The 11,262-nt window shown below is 39.5% G+C and overlaps 1 non-coding gene across 1 annotated transcript; it reads left to right on the plus strand.

Annotated features, from left to right (window-relative positions):
• The first annotated feature begins 1,040 nt into the window (after window positions 1–1,040).
• Window positions 1,041–1,147, plus strand: LOC141694429 (small nucleolar RNA R71). The gene has a single exon (XR_012563736.1). It is a non-coding gene; the product is annotated as a small nucleolar RNA R71 (small nucleolar RNA).
• Window positions 1,148–11,262: the final 10,115 nt, after the last annotated feature.

An 11,262-nucleotide genomic window follows, 5' to 3' on the forward strand; every position in this document is an offset into this window, starting at 1 on the left:
ATTTGCTCCAGAGCCTCAGCGAAAGGTATGTTAATATGAAGTTTCTTGAACACCTCCAGAAATTGACCAAATTGCTTGTCCAGCTTTTGTTTTTGCAATCTCTTAGGAAAAGGTGGTGGAGGATAGAGCTATTTCTCCCCTGTATTACCCTCAGGCAGAGTGTGTTCAACAATAGTCTTCCTTTATTCCCCTTCTTTCTCCTTTTGCTTTTCTTCTTCATCTGCAATTTTAGCTTCTCCATCTTTTGCTTTTTCAGCATCAGCAACTTTTCCAGACCTTAAGGTGACAGCTTTGACTTGGTCCTTAGCTTCCTTCCTACCTGGCACTTCAGTATCACTGGGAAGTGTGCCAGGTTGACGATTGAGCAAAGCATTGGCTATTTGACCGATTTGATTTTCCAAGGTCTTGATAGAAATAGCCCGACTTTTGCACAACAGCTTTAACTCCTCAAAATCAGCACTAGAAGGTGGAGCAGCACCTCCTTGTTGAGGATATGATTGCCTTTGAGCATATTGCGAGGTTGCTGGAATCTAGCTGGATTGAACTGTGTACATGCAGCTTGCTGATATGGTTGTTGATCAGCATTCTGATTATTACTCCAGCTGAAATTGGGATGATTTCTGTTATTAGGATGATAAGTAGCTAGCACAGGATGCTGCGGTCGCTGATAATTGTTCATATATTGAACAGATTCATTAACAAGAGAACACTAATATGTAGCATAAGAGCCTGCACAAAGCTCACAGACAATAGCTATTAGATTGACTCCATAGTTGGTTAAATAATCGATCTTCATAGACAGCGCTTGGAGCTGCGCTGCAATAGTTGTAGCTACATCAACTTCCAGAATACCTGCTACCTTACCAGGCATCATCCTTTGAGTTGGGTTTTGATACTCGTTTGCAGCCATAGTTTCAATAAGATTATAGGCTTCAGTATAGCTTTTGGCCCACAAAGCACCTCCAAAAGCTGCATCGAGCATGGGCCTAGATTGGGCCCCCAAACCATTGTAGAACCTAGTGATCACCATCCAGTCAGGCATACCATGATGTAGACACTTTCTCAACATCTCCTTATAGCACTCCCAAGCTTCACACATAGATTCTCCTTATTGCTACGCAAACTGAGTAAGAACACTCCTCATAGCTGTAGTCTTGGCCATTGGATATAACTTTACCAGAAACTTTTGCGCGAGATCTTCCCAAATAGTGATGGACCCAACTGGTAAAGAATGTAACCAATCCTTAGTTTTGTCCCTCAGAGAGAATGGAAAAAGCCTCAGCTTGATAGACTCATCAGTAACACCATTATATTTGAAAGTATTACAGATCTCGACAAAATTCCTGATATGCATGTTGTGATCTTCAGTCGCAGCACCACCGAAAGAAACAGAATTCTGCACCATCTGAATAGTGCCCGACTTGATTTCGAAAGTATTGGCCTGAATAGCCGGATGAATGATGCTTGACTGAATGTCATCAATTTTAGGTCGAGAAAAGTCCATAAGAGTTGAATCAGCTGGAACTATACGATCACCCATTGTTACAGGTTCTTTCTTCTCACTCTCTGTATCCGAATCTTCAAAAACTATCTTCTCCGGAAAGTCAAGAGCTAAATCTGTCTCCTCAGCCGTATCAAGATTTCTCTTGCTGGTGCGAGAACGTGTTTGCACAAACGCTCGCTAGAGTACCTGAAACACAACTGGAAGCAGTAAGTAACAAGTCTTAATCAATGAATCCTAATGACTGCTGATGGAAAATACATAAACTAAACAAATTAACACCGAGTCCCCGACAGCGGCGCCAAAAACTTGTTAGGGCACAAAGCATGTGCTAATTAAATCACGCAAGTATATGCGTTAGCAAGTAATATAGAATGATTTCTAGTTCGTTCCCACAGAGAATCTGATTAATTATATTTAATTAACACTTACTCACCAATGTATGATTACTCTTCAATGTCAAGATAATAACAATTAAGGTTGATTAACTACTATTAACTATGAGAATTAAACACTTAAATTATCAATATTAAACACACATTAGATCATAACTTCATTAATACTTCATTCAATAGTTATTGTTAGTACCCCTAGCATGTAATGGTGATGATATTAATCGAACAACACGAAACTGATAAACGCCAACTTTCGTTGTACGGATACCATTCTACCAAGCATCCAAAATTAAGATAGAAGTTGAATAGGCATCAATAATTTTGAGACCCTATATGTCTAAAAAATTTGACAACATAATGATTTAAGCGCAATCATTCATTATGATTACACAGGGCAAGTAAAACGGTTAGAGTTGCCCACTAATCATGCATACAATACATGAACCTATGCTAGCATGGCAAGTTCTAAATCCCAAGATTCACTGTCGCTTCACAAGAGATTAACACGCTATCTTATATGTTCACGACGCACATAAGACGAATAAGCACAACCTATGCTAGATATCATACAATCACCACATACCAAGGTATTAAATAATTAACTAAAGAAATCCATAGTAAATCCGCTCTGACCTCATGATCACGATTAGCCCATGATAGAACTCATCGTCACCATGGGTTCATATGAAAACATGATATAAACACAACGATATAAACTAATAAAAATTACTTAATAAAAACAGAGTACGACACAAGAGTAGTAAGGTTCAAAGAGTAAAGAGAACTAGCATCCACTGTTACAACGAATTAAAAGAATCACAAGATAAATGTATGCTTCCTCTTCTTCATTGTTGCATGCTAAAACGGTCTTCTTAATCTTCTCTCGTTGTTACTTGTTCCTTGCTTTTTGTGAAAACGTCTCCCAAATAGGTTTATATAATAGTCTACAAGAAACAGCGCTGTCAGAAGCCCGATAGAACTCAAATTAGAAAATCCAGAATTAAAATTCCCACACCCAGGCGGCCGCCTCCAATCTCCACGCGGGCGCCTCCGAGAAGGCGGTCGCCTGCTCCTTCCATACGGGCGCCTGCTCCTTCCAGACGGGCGCCTGCTCCTTCCAGGTGGGCGCTTGCTCCTTCCAGGCGGGCGCCTGCTCCTTCCAGGCGTGCGCCTGCAACCTTTCTGGAAAAATAATATTTTTGCTTCTAATTTTGCTTATTTCTTCACACAACTCCCCGCAACTGATTCCAAGCACTTCCCTAGTCTTAATTTGATGAATTCTCCCTATATAAGAAAATTATACCCTGAAATGCGAAAAACACTAGAAAAACGCATCAAATACACAAAATACTCGATTTCAAGACATCAATTCAAGACGTTATGAGACGCTCTACATGGTATAAAATGCCACTTATCACATACCGTATCTAGCTTCAAGGATCTTTACTGTATTTTTACCTCTCTCACATTCTTTCTTCAAATCAATCTGATTTATTAAGTCAGACTCTAACTGTTCATTTCTAGATTTCAAGATCTCAGTTTCAATTATAATTCTATCATTTTCTAGAGTCTTATTCTTAAAATTACCATGCAGAGATTTAAGAATAGATTTCAACTCAGATATATCGTCAATATCAAAAGAGAAGAAAAAAGTTGGTACCTTAGACTCAGAGGAAGCAGAATCATCAAGACTAGCCATTAGTGCATAACATGTGTCTTCATTTCAGAATCAGAGAAGTCCATCCAATTATTGCTTGATGTGATCAGGGCTTTGTTCTTTCCTTTATCATGCTTTATTTTCTTGCACTCTATGACAAAGTGACCAGGTTCATCATAGTTGTAGCACTTGATCTTTGTCCTGTCTACCTTTCCAGTTTTAGAGTCCTTTCCATCTTTTCTTTCAGTTGACTTCCTTTCACCTCCAGTGAACTTCTCCCTGAAGCTTCTGTTGTTCTTAGACTTCCTGAATTGCATCCTCCTTAAGCCCTTAACCAGCAATGCGGCCATTTGCATGACATCAGAATCTGTCATGTTCTCATCAGCTTCGGAATCAGTATCATCATCAGGATTTGATGATGAATCATTAGTATCTGATTCTGGAACAAAACAAGAAACGAGCATTCAAGATTACAAATTAGAACAAAAAATCAAAAGAATAAACTAGGTCTTCTTCGCCTTCTTTGAATTGTGGTATAGGGCTTCTCGTCGATCTCTCCATAAGCTCTGTTATGTCTCCTCTTTTGAAAAACGATCTTAAGTTATCATTATATAGCAGCCCATGCAGATGAGAAGCCCAAAAATTAGAATTATAAGATAATCAGGATTCTTTCATCCTGACCTGGTGCGGCCGCGTGCTGACCTTCTGTACTTCTGGCACGGTCGCGCGTTAGCCCAGTGTGGGCACGCCGTCCTATTGGAAAAACTTCTGATTTTGCTTCTCTTTTATTACTAGTTCTTGACGGTCTTCGCACAAGCGATCTTCATGACACCTTCCTAACACCATTTTAGCATCAAAGCAATGCTAAATCACCTGGATCCCTGAAATATGCCTGAGATGCAAAAAGACTACAAAAACACATCAAAAATACAAATAACTTGAGTACAAAATACCAATTCAAGCCTTTATAGGACGTTCTAAGTGGACATAAATGCCACTTAACACACCCCCAAACTTGAACCGATGCTTGTCCTCAAACATAAACAGACTCAAAGAACAAGAAATAAAAAAAATGCATGAATGCAAACTATATGAATGCAACGATCCCCATAGAATAACTTAACCAACCAACAAGCAACATCTCCACAAATGTAGTTATTCGCAGAAGTTTAATAAATCTCACAAATTAATTCACAAACTAGAGGCGTACGTGTGTGCAAGTACTTAACAGATACACTATCGCCACTAGATCAATAATCATGACTCACTACTCATCAAGGCAATCACAAGGTTATAAATAGAATAAAAGCTCAACTCAAAATGACTGACAACACTTCAATTTTTATATCAGAGTTATTATATGGATTCATACTTTTATTCACAACACATAAACAACACAAATATGCTTATTTGACCGTGCAATAAGTGAGGTCCACAAAAGACTTATACAATAATACCCATGTTACGAGCATTAGGTTAGTGGATCCCAGACTATAAAAGCCTTAGGTCACTAGGCACAAAGTCCCCTAAGAACTTAATAACTCGAGTATTAAAGAGCCCACTCTTGATCAATCATACATAACACATTTTTTTCTCTTTTTTCCTTTTCTTTTTCCTTTTCTTTTTTTCACATGATTTCTAAACGAGTGTGTTTCGCTCCATCTCGTTCAACCCTAGACTACTCATATAAAATGAGCCGGCTACCAACCATTTGACACCTAGCCACAACAACTAGCTCCAATTTTTTTTCTCCCATTTTTAAATATCCATGTTATTTTATCATTAAGAGAATATCCTAAATTCTAAATATAAACAAATGATTAAACCTCTACAAATAAACAAATCATGACCATGATCTAACACTCAAGCAACCTATAAGACTTAGTGAAATTTAATTGTTTCTAGCATGCAAATCAACTCAATAAAACTGAATATCCCTAAATACGACATCACCACACTAACATCAATATCACAAATCAATCGGAAAAATCATCTAAGGGACCATGTTATAATGCAAATGCATGAAACTATATGCAAAATACTAAAAAAAGCAAAAAAAACTACTACATGACAAATATGTAACTATATGAACTAAACTATCATGAATATATAAACTATATGAGACACACACAAACATATATTCTTTAACTACTACCCCCAAACTTAAAATATTCGTTGTCCTTAGTGAAGGTAATAGTAAGGAATCATGCATACCTACTCAGAATTAGGGTAACCACCCTCATAGGATGGTGTGTCAGGAGTGTCTGAAGGCGGGTACACAGAGTCCTCACCGAATACTGGCCACTAAATATCAACTCATGTGGCTCTGAATGCAGTCCACAACGCCCGTGTAAGGTCTTATGCAAACCGACTATGAATGTCATGCATCACATCCATCCTCCTCATCAAACGCCTATACTGCACTGAACTCAAACTAGCACTGCCCTATGCTTCCTCCTGCTGCGACTGCGAAGGACCGGCCTCCTCACCCAACTGAGCTCTGCATGCTGCTCTGCTCGCCTAGGTCGTACCACCAGCATACATCTGATCAGCTGGACGGCCACCCGACAAGTGGTCATAAGAATAACCAAGCCCTTCGGATCAGGCTTACCTCCTCCCAACTCCTGCATAACTACTATCGTCGAACTATCAATCGAGGCACTAGGAAGCTGCAGTTGATCGTGTGCGGGCCAATGAACTTCAACCACCATACACAACTTCGTCACAATGGACGCATAAAGAATAGCCCCCGTAGTACTCCCTCACAAGAACCTCAAAATCCCCTGAAAGATAAGGGACCCCAAGTCCACATAATCACCCTGCAGAATACCCCACAACAGCTTTTCCCGGTCCACCGTAACATCATGCACATGAGATGAAGGCATAATGTTAGCATAAATAAATGAATTCCATGCACGGGCATACCTGTTCATGCACGAAGCCGGGAAAGTAACATACTCGTTCGTGCCCTTTTTGAACTTCCAATGAATCTCTGGCACACACAAAGTAGCAACGATCAAATCCAAGTTCAAATCCTCACCGGTCTTCGCATTCCAATCCTCCTACTCCGGCTGTCTCTCGGGCTGACTTATCATCCGACGAATGGCCTCTGCACTGTAATCCACAGTCAAACCCCGCACCACAGTAAAACCGTTCTTATCCGCCTTTGCATTCGTGTAAAACTCGTGAACCACACTCATAGGTACCGCAGCGGGTGCCTCACAAAAAGCAATCCACCCCATCTCCACAATCATCTCCAGCAAGTTACCATCCCTTCTCGATGGTGGAAAACCTCGCTCCTTGGCTATGAGCTTCGAAAGCACCCTCGTATACTCCGCTTCAGCCTCCGGAGTTGAAAACCTAGTCCTTACACCACCAACACTAGGAGAATCGGTAGTGCTGCTGCTAACTTGGGTTCGTTGTCTTTTGGGTGCCATTGGAAGTGAATAAGAGAAAATAAGAGATGTGTGTATGAGAGAGATTTGTGTTTGAGAATTTGAGAAGTGATGGAGAAGTTTGTGTATAAGTATGTGTATATATAGGAATTTGGGAGAGAATTAGTTATGGAAAAGAAGTGGGATTTGATTGAGGGAATAATGGGAGTAATGGGATGTTTGAAACTGAATTGAAGAGGGAATTATGGAAGGTGGAGGAGTAAAATTCGGTTGGGAATTGATTTAGGGTTTAAATTCCCGTTTTATGACATTTTTTCAGAACCGGAGACCCAGCGCGCCCGGCCCACCTGGCAGCGCGGGCGCGCCATGCTACTGGAAAACCAGCGCGGCCGCCCCGCATACCAGCGCGGGCGCGCGCACCTACTAAATTTTCGCCGCGGCCGCTCCGCCTCTCAGCGCGAGCGCGCCGTGCTACTGTAGTTGGCACTAAATATTTTTCTTTTTCTGATTTTTTTGTGTTTTTCTCCTTCTTTTCTTCTTCCTCTATCTACTAATGTACAACAAACTTGGGTTGCCTCCCCAAGAAGCGCTTGCTTTACGTCATTAGCTTGACGTAGAATCCCGAGATCAAGTGGATAATAAAACTAGGGGGAGCAAACCTCGGATCGGTTCAATTTTTAGATAAAACCAGAACCGGAAGTTTTCGGTTTTTTAAAATTAAAAACTGCAACCGCAACCGATCCATCAGATCAATTTCAGTTTTAAAAGCTCCGGATCGGTTTATATCAGTTCACTTTCGGTTGCAAAACCGGTTAAAAAATGTATTGCATAATGTTTAGGCATCGTGTACAAAAAAATTTATTCCAAGGTTTCAGATTCATACATTATACAATCAAACTGGATGCATTGAGTTGGCTTCTGTACAAATGCATACCTTTTCTTTGGTAAACTAGTTTTTGAAAAATTAGATTTTAGCATTTCACCAGACATGAAAATCTGGTGTGCGCAAATGTACTCCCTCTTGCGTTTATGACCACGCAAAACCAGGTCAACGGTAATTAGCAGAGAGGAATCTAAACTCCAAGAAAATAGTGGTTGGCCACAACAGCTGGTCTGAGAGTAACATTAAAGAAGACAAAGAACATAATATGTACAAGGAAAAAAACTTGTTTAAAGTGTTGAATCAAGTTTATCTTTATAGTAATAATTAAACAAAGCCATGATATATCCCAGAAACTTGCTTAGGTATTATATGGTGTAGCTTTTTACAACAAATATTGACCATCACATTACGTGATATCCAGATTGTTGTTAAGCTTGGTTGGGCTAAAGAGTTGGATGATCTCTAAGGTACCAGGAAATCAACACATATATTTAATCAAACTATCTGTCTATATTGCACAAATTACAAATCAACTCAGTAGATAAGAACTTTAAAATATACATACACCGACTAACTAATAATTAACACAAATAAGTAAAGAACAGGATGTACTAGCATGTAGTCAACATAAGAATTTTTTTAACCATTATTCTTCTTGAATAACATTACACTGTATTGTTTAATGGGATCTCAAGGAGTATAGAAATAATTGTCACCATAATACATCAAACACAACCTCTTGTCTCAAGGAGTACTGAATAAAGAAAAACAACAGCTAGCAATGCTCGAGTAAACATATAATGCTTCCATAGCCTTCTTCGCTACTGAATATATATTACAACATTATTCTGCTAGTCTGCTCTGCCTCTGCTCAATACAATATACAACAGATTGTTAATAATTTGATGTTTTATAAGTAATATACATATATTTGTTAATTCCAAATATATATATATATATATACATATATATATTTATTTAAATGATCGGTTCGGTTCATTTTTTCTCGGATCAATTTTGACCTAAAACTGGAACCGAAAAATTATCATCGGATCGGTTTTTTTAACTTTTCAGTTTCGGATCAGTTCGGGTTTTTGCGGATCGGTTTTTTACGGATTTTACCGGTTTCGGATCGGTTTCAGTTTTTGTTCGGTTTTTTGCTCAGCCCTAAAAAAACAGCACTAACCACTTCACGGTTTGACGTAACCCCATAGTAATGATTCAACCTCTGATCATTCACCTTGGATGCTTGGCCCAGATCATTGTCAAAAATCTCCACCGCTCCATATGGAAACACAGTTTTGATAACAAACGGCCATGGCCACCTCGACTTCAACTTTCCAGGAAAAAGACGGAGACGGGAGTTGAATAAAAGAACTTGTTATCTCGGCACAAATCATTTGAGCACTAGACCCCTATCATGCCACCTCTTGACTTTCTCCTTATACATTTTGTTATTCTCATACGTTTGAAGCCAAAACTCATCGAGTTCATTCAATTGAAGCATTCTTTTCTTACCAGCTGCATCCATATCAAGGTTCAACTTCTTCAAATCCCAATATGATTTATGCTCGAGATCCACGGGCAAATGACACCCCTTACTATAAACCAACTGAAATGACGACATACTAAGCGGAGTCTTGTATGCTGTTCAATATGCCCAAACAGATTCATCTAGCTTCAAAGACCAATCCTTCCTTGATGGACATATAAATTTCTCTAGAATTCATTTATCTCCCTGTTAGACACCTCAGCTTGACCATTAGTCTGAGGATAGTAGGCTGTAGCAATGCGATGATTCACGTTATAGCTCTGCACCATAGAAGTGAACTTGCGATTGCAAAAATGCGATCCCTCGACACTGATTATGACTCTTGGAGTCCCAAACCTTGTGAATATCTGATTATGAAGAAAATTCAGCACTACCTTCGCATCATTTGTCGGCAAAGCCTTGACTTCCACTCATTTCGAAACATAATCAACAGCCAACAAGATATACTGATTATTGCAAGATGAGACAAATGGACCCATGAAGTTAATTCCCCAAACATAGAAGACTTCAACCTCGAGAAGCACTTAAGAGGCATTTCATCTCTCTTAGACATATTACCCACACGCTGGCATCGATCACACTTCAAAACGAATTGATGCGCATCCTTAAACAATGTAGGCCAGAAAAATCCCGCTTGAAGGATACGAGCTGCTATTTTTTCTCCACCATAGTGGCCTCCATAAATAGTTGAATGACAGTCTTGCAAGATACCCCCTGTTTCGCTGTACGGAATACATCTCCTGATTATCTGGTCAGCTCCTTACCTAAACAAGAATGGCTCATCCCACATGTACCACTTCACCTCATGAAGAAACTTCTTCCTTTGAGCAGAAAACAAGTCTGGAGGCATGATATTACTCACAAGGTAGTTCACAATGTCTACAAACCACGGTTCTTCCTCTTGTACCCCAAACAACTGCTCATCGGGAAAAGACTCATTTATCAATGTCTTATCCTGTGAAGTTACACTTGGATCTTCTAAATGAGAGAGATGATTAGCGACTTGATTCTCAGTACCCTTTCTGTCCTTGATCTCCAACTCAAATTCCTGAAGTAAAAGAACCCATCGAATCAATCTAGGCTTTGAGTCCTTCTTCGAGACGAGATAGCGAATTGCAGTGTGATCAGTGAAATCTTTCACCTTTGTCCCAAGTAAATAAGAACGAAACTTCTCAAAACCGTAGACATTGGCTAAGAGTTCTTTTTCAGTAGTAGTATAATTCAGTTGAGCATCATTAAGGGTCTTACTAGCATAGTAGACCAGATGAAATATGTTGTTCTTTCTCTTCCCAAGAACTGCTCCAACTGCATAATCACTTGCATCGCACATCATCTAAAAAGGTTCATCCCAATTAGGTACAGTTATGACTGGTTCCGTGATCAAACTCTTCTCTAAAATCTCAAAAATAACAAGGCACTCATCATCAAACTTGAAAGGGACATCTTTCTCTAGAAGATTGCACAAGGGTTTAGAGTTTTTTGAGAAATCTTTGATGAATCACTGATAGAAACACGCATGACCAAGAAAACTGCGGACTCCCTTAACATAAATTGGTGGAAGAAGGTTTTTGATAACCCCCACCTTGGCTTTGTCCATCTCAATACCTTTACTAGAGACTTGTGCCCAAGAATAATGCCCTGTTGTACCATAAAATGACATTTTCCCATTAGAGAACCAGATTAGTCTCAACACACCTTTTGGGAACGACGCCAAGATTTTGCAAGCATTCGTCAAAAGAATCACCAAACACAGAGAAATTGTTCATGAACACCTCCATATTCTCACCAATCATGTTAGAGAAGATAGTCATCATGCATCTCTGAAATGTGGCAGGTGCACCACACAACCCAAAAGAAACTCTTCTGAAGGCAAAAGTAC

This window comes from Apium graveolens, chromosome 10, assembly GCF_009905375.1.
Source record: "Apium graveolens cultivar Ventura chromosome 10, ASM990537v1, whole genome shotgun sequence".
In the NCBI taxonomy this organism is placed as follows: domain Eukaryota; kingdom Viridiplantae; phylum Streptophyta; class Magnoliopsida; order Apiales; family Apiaceae; genus Apium; species Apium graveolens.